The 6,074-nt window shown below is 33.0% G+C and overlaps 1 pseudogene; it reads right to left on the bottom strand.

Moving 5' to 3' along the window:
• Positions 1-1,433: 1,433 nt before the first annotated feature.
• LOC116139611 lies at positions 1,434-5,446 on the bottom strand (annotated as a pseudogene).
• Positions 5,447-6,074: the final 628 nt, after the last annotated feature.

The raw sequence follows: 6,074 nt of genomic DNA, 5'->3' as shown, positions 1-6,074 counted from the left end.
CATTTTCCTTAGTTTACTTTGAATGACTCAAAGAGGTAAGTCAAAGGTTCTAAAGTCAATTAATTGGTTCCAGGGGTGTCTTGAATTTAAGAAAAAGAATCAAAATATTAAATAGTAAATATATAATTAAAGTAAATGGATCCCACTTCTCCAAATATACTTCAACATTAGGATAATCCCTTTTATAAATATCAATGGAAACTTATTTATTTATTTTTTATTTTTTGGGATAAAAAATATCAATGGAATTTTACAAAAATTCTATTGGACAACTCGTTTTATAATATTTATTTATAATTTTCATGATTAAATGACTGTACATTTGTCTAGAGATGGCAATGGACCTGGTATTTTCGGGCACTCGAATCGGCCAGTCCCGAAAAGGTCGAGCTTTACCTGATGTTAGCGGGCTTGGGTTTGGACCTGAGACTGATTTTAAGGCTCACCCTCGAGTACGGGCCGAGCATGTGTATGTCTTTAGGTTCAGCCTGACATTTTATTATTAATTTTACTAAATTATCTTTATACTATATATCTAATTACAGAATTATCCTACATATATATAAAAAAAAAAAATTAAAATTTATTAATATTTAGTAAGTATTCAAAAATAAATTAATATTTAAAAATTATTTTTATAATTAAAAATGTAAAAAAAATTAAAATTTATTAATATTTAAAAATTTACATTATAAAAATGGGCAGGGACTGAGATTACAAGAAGCCCGTTGGGTCGAGCTTTACTCATCATCCCCGTGACAGGGCCTTTGTCATGGGGTCGGACTTAGGCCTAGGCTAAGGGATACCTGACCCCGACCCAGCCTATTGCCATCTCTACATTTGTCTCATATTATTATAATTTTGATTATAATATTGTGATCAAATAAACGTACATTTATCTTATATATTATCATATTTATCTACAAATTGTTATTAAATAAAAAAATAATTAAAATAACAACTAAAGAATATTTTATAATATAATGATGCAATTGTAAATTTTAATGATAAACATACACTACTAATAATAAAATTTGATTTTTAATATATAATAATAATATTAAATAAATTTATTAATTTCACATTAAGTACTTGTATGTAAATAGCCAAATCCAATATGAAAAGTGTATGTAATGTTAATTTATCAAATCAATCATTTTTTTTTAATCAAAGGTGTCTAAGATTGTGCACTTATCTCTAATTCGCCCTAGCCATTTGAACTATCCACTAATAGATTATTAAATCAATCATTAATTATAGAATTAATTTTTGATGTTGATATTTGGAATTTTAAACTTTGAACACAAACAATCTCGGACTTGCAATTTGGAATGTAAAATAGGTAGATTTTTAACTAAATTAAAAAATAAAATGATTTCAAAATTAAAATTAAATTAAGGAAAAAAAAAAAATCTCTCTAGGAAAGCCACGTAGAGAGAACAACATCCAAATCCAAATCCAAAATGCCACTGTATTTCTCAATCAAATTTATCATAACATTCATAAATAAAGATCGACCATATAATATCCCACCTTTTGGGGTAAGGGCAAGTGATCGACTTTATGAAGATGCGACCTCCTGGGAAAAATCTACCATTCAATGAATGCATGAACATAAATCTAATGAGATCATGTTCTATTAAGCAGTATGCTCTTATTAGGTGATTGTTGCACGTAACACTCTCTCCACCTTTGCGGGTGGGGTAGGAAAATAATGATCGGAATACTGAGAAAAAAGTTGTTCCAAGTACAAACACTCACCTCTGCAATTCCCCGTGTTTACCAAAAGCATCTCCGAAAATTAGTGGATGCATGAAAGAAATGAAGAATGAAATTCATACAACGATGTATCATATATAGACTTTCATTCTTTAGCAAGAATATATTAACAAGTGTACAGGTGAATATAAGGTTTATCGACTATGACGCTCACTTTGTCAAAGACTAGTAATTACTAAAAAGAATTTGGGGCTTGAAGAGATTAAGACGGGTTTGTTTTACCGAGGGATTCGATCGCTCAAGAATCAAATCTTTGTTATGTTGCCATAGTCTTTCCTCCAAATCTATTTTTGGAAGAGTGCGGTCACAATTTCTTAACCAGAATCACTTATTGAACAATCCACAAATCTCCATAGAAAAGGTAACAAGATATATATCTCTGCCATGCTGTAATGCTTTGTGATCAAATGTTATCCCATGGAAGAAACGAGAAAAAAAGTCACAGAGAGATATTTATGACAGTAGATGGATAAGAGCTCGGATTGTTACCTATCAACAAGGTTGGTTTGGAATATAGGTCAGTAGTCCTTCGCAGAGCATCTTCAAAACCCAGTCAAATGTCAAAACCCGGCATTGCAAACTGTGTTGCAAAAGTTTCGACTTGTGTCCGAAGCTCTAAAATATCCTTTTTGCTCTGGAGACTCTCCAGAAGACCCTTTTGCAATTTTCCATGTTCACGCTACACCATTATTGCAATATGTGCAGCTCTAAGGAGAAAGTCAGCCATGGTCTCAAAATCTGACTCTAGGCAACCTCTTGATGTCATGGCAGGAGTACCTGTGGATATTGAAAGATATTATAGCAGCCGAAACATCTCTCACAGCAGTAAACGAGTCAAGGTTAATAGAGTTGCAACTGAATATTTAATGAAATCCACACTTACCAATCTTTACTCCCCCAGGAGTAATGGCACCATTGTCACCGAAAATAGCTACTTTGTTGACAGTAATATGACAGAGCTCACAACCTTCTCATAGTATTTACCGAAAAGACAGCAGAAGGATAATTAGATTAGGCATTCCACCTCATGAAAGCAATTTGTCTTTGATGGCTTACAGGTACATGCAACAATACAAAGAGGAGTGGACAAATTCGGCGATGAGAAAAATTGTGAATGTGAAATATACACTGATATACGACATTTTAAATATCTATCCAACAATAAAAAACTATTTATTTCCCTTATTGGATTTTTGATTTATTTTTCTAGTGATTTTCTTCCTAGTTTGAATAAGAGAGACAACCATTGATTTAAATAGTAGGCAATATGAGTTTTGATTCCTCCCTCTTATTCTCTCTCAATTTTCCTTCCATTTCTTCTCTTCTTGATCCCTATCACAATTTTCCTTCCGCGTTGTCTCTCTTTTTGATGAACAAATAGTTTCATTTCTATCACGAAAAACTTTCTAAGTCTACTATAATTTTTTACTTCAATGATACCTCTCTCCTCCGCCTTGCAAAAACTTCTATTGACACCCAAAAGCTCTCCCAAAAAGAAATCATTTATAAAAATCTTCCCATTTCTTACTTATCTTGACTCTTAAAATTCTTATTCTCTGATCAAATTTCAAAACTAACTTATCCTCTCTTTAAGAAAATACACTTTAAGAAGTAGTTATCCTATATCTTTATCTTTCTTTAAATGCTTAATCGCACCCATAACTTTCGTAGTTATCCTATATCTTTATCTTTCTTTAAATGCTTAATCGCACCCATAACTTTCCCTCCCTCACGATGCAGTTGTGTTAATAGGCTTTGATAACTATTCGGCTGGGTCTGTAAGTGTTAGCTTATACATATTACAAGAAACATAGGTACAAATGACGTTGAAACATAGAGAAGCAGTTTCATTCAATGGGAGTTTTGACTACGTCATAGATTTAAATCATGCATGAACTCAAATATGAACTCTGAAAAGGAGAATAAAAGGGAATTATTTTGCAGAAACAACAATATTATGAATGTAAAATATCTAGCACAGTCATCAAGCACCCATTTCCTCAGTATTGGGGTATTTCCTCATAAAGTCTTATCACAATCTCAAACTTGGAATTCCTTAAACGAGATCCACCTTAAAAATTGGCAATGACCGAACTAATAAGATAAAGAAAGAGATGAACAGAGTTGAGGTAAAGAAAAGAAAATTTGGGAAAATTTAGAATTGAATGAGAACAGGAGAACCAGACAATATATATAGATGCTACACCTTCTGGCCCAACACATATAAAACACCACTAAGAACCAAATGGAGAATTAACCACCCATACATGATTTTTGTTGATGACTCATACATATCTAGCCCAAGAAATATATTGATGAGCTACATTTTCATAGTATACTTATTTTTTTATTTTTTATTTTTTTATGGATAAGAAACATATGCTTTATATTATAGAAGGATCTACAACTTCATAGTATTACTAAAATAAAAAGCTTATGCTTATGCACAGATCGGTTGGTGAACACCCACATAATTGTTAAGTAACCACATGCCCTAATCTAATACAATGAATCGTAAACTAGTGTACTGAGTCTTCAAACAAAATATTATCTCCAAAGTCTATGGCTTTCAACTTCAGTCTTGGTTAGAGATCCTACTGTTCTCAGCATAAAGTAGCCAAACACTAATGTATACCCTCCAAATGGAATGGGGACAGAAAGACAGGCTTGATTATTATTAAAGTTTTTGATTTTATCCTGGAATCCAGCTCATGTGCATTTTCCTAACCAAAATAATCCATGAAGTCCTCTCATGAAAAGTAAAACTCCTAAGAAATATGGAAGTTAACAAATAACTCAGCTCAACTAAGAAAAACTCCTAAGAAATATGGAAGTTAACAAATAACTCAGCTCAACTAAGAAAAACACGGCTCATAAACAAAGCAATAAAAAAGAAAAGCAAATTGCAGTACAAGACAAATCAACATTGCATATTCATATTTATACCTGTTAATCCAAGAGGCCTTAGATCCCAAAGTAACAAATGGTTGTCTGTGCATCCAGTTACAAGCCTACATTTTTTTCTCAGCAATGCGAATGCTAATGCTTGTGCATTCTTCTTCACTTGCTGCATATATGCCTTATATTCAGGGGAAGCCACCTGCTTTAAGGCTATCGCAAGAGCAGCAATGTGGTTATTATGCGGTCCACCTTGTAATGATGGAAAGACAGCGGAGTTTATCTTATCCTCCAAGTCATATCGATCACTTTCAACTCCTTGATTTAAAAGGATCCCTCTCTTCCTCGGCTCTGTACCCTTTCTATAAAAAATTATACCACCCTAGGACCTCGAAGGCTTTTATGAGTAGTTGAAGTAATAATGTCACAGCAGTTGAAGGGACTAACACATTCCTGTGTAAACAACATATGTTATTTGATAAATTTTTCAGTAAAATCAAATAAAATAGTTTAATATGCTTTTCTCAAAAAAAGACAGAATTCCCAAATCATCACCTAAACAAGCTAATGTAGGCCATTGTAAAACAAAATTCCATGTCCACATAAATATGATAGATTTCAGCATTATTTGATTATCGTCAAAGGCCAGACTTCATTACCATCAGTAAATCTGACACTAGAAATATAATGCTTTCATATTTGCAGATAAACTCATCCGGGCGTAAGAAAACATTTCCTTGCGCGAGCACCCCAGAGGCCAGTGCAGAGACTGCAAAAAATATTAAATAATTCAGTTCTTTACTTTTACTGTAGTTATACTAAGGTCACGGTCCACATAATACTTAGGCAGGCTTATGCTAGGATTCATACTAAAGAATTCATTATAAATCATAACACATGATATTTTTTTTGATAACAACACATGATTTTTTTTTTATAACCGGGGTGTCCGGGCCAGCGTACGCGCACTTCAACTAATCACCGAGGTCCATTGAACACCTTATAAACCCAAACGATCAAGTAAACTACAATATATAACAATATGAACCTCACTCAATTTGCCATAAACCCTAAAAAGATAGCAATATGTACAAGCCTTGTTAACAACATTCAACACGGAGTGGGCAGAACTCCACCCAACATCAATCAATAGCAATACTTGATACGACCCATCTCGACCCTCCCTATCCTATAGGCTTCAGGCACACTCCCGAGACTCAGGTGACCGAGATGTGTCACGTGAGAAAACTATGAAACCTGTTTATGAATTAAAACATCATAAAACTCTTCTAGCTAAAAAAAATTATAGGCACTCCTTTTTGTTTCTCACAAATAATTATAACGTCATTTGTAAATAAACAAATGTAATTGAATTTTTACAAAATGAAACATATAGT

This window comes from Pistacia vera, unplaced genomic scaffold (assembly GCF_008641045.1).
Source record: "Pistacia vera cultivar Batoury unplaced genomic scaffold, PisVer_v2 Contig353, whole genome shotgun sequence".
NCBI classification, from domain to species: Eukaryota; Viridiplantae; Streptophyta; class Magnoliopsida; order Sapindales; family Anacardiaceae; genus Pistacia; species Pistacia vera.
Note: the sequence above shows the minus strand (reverse complement) of the source record. Positions and strands in the feature narration are given on the sequence as shown.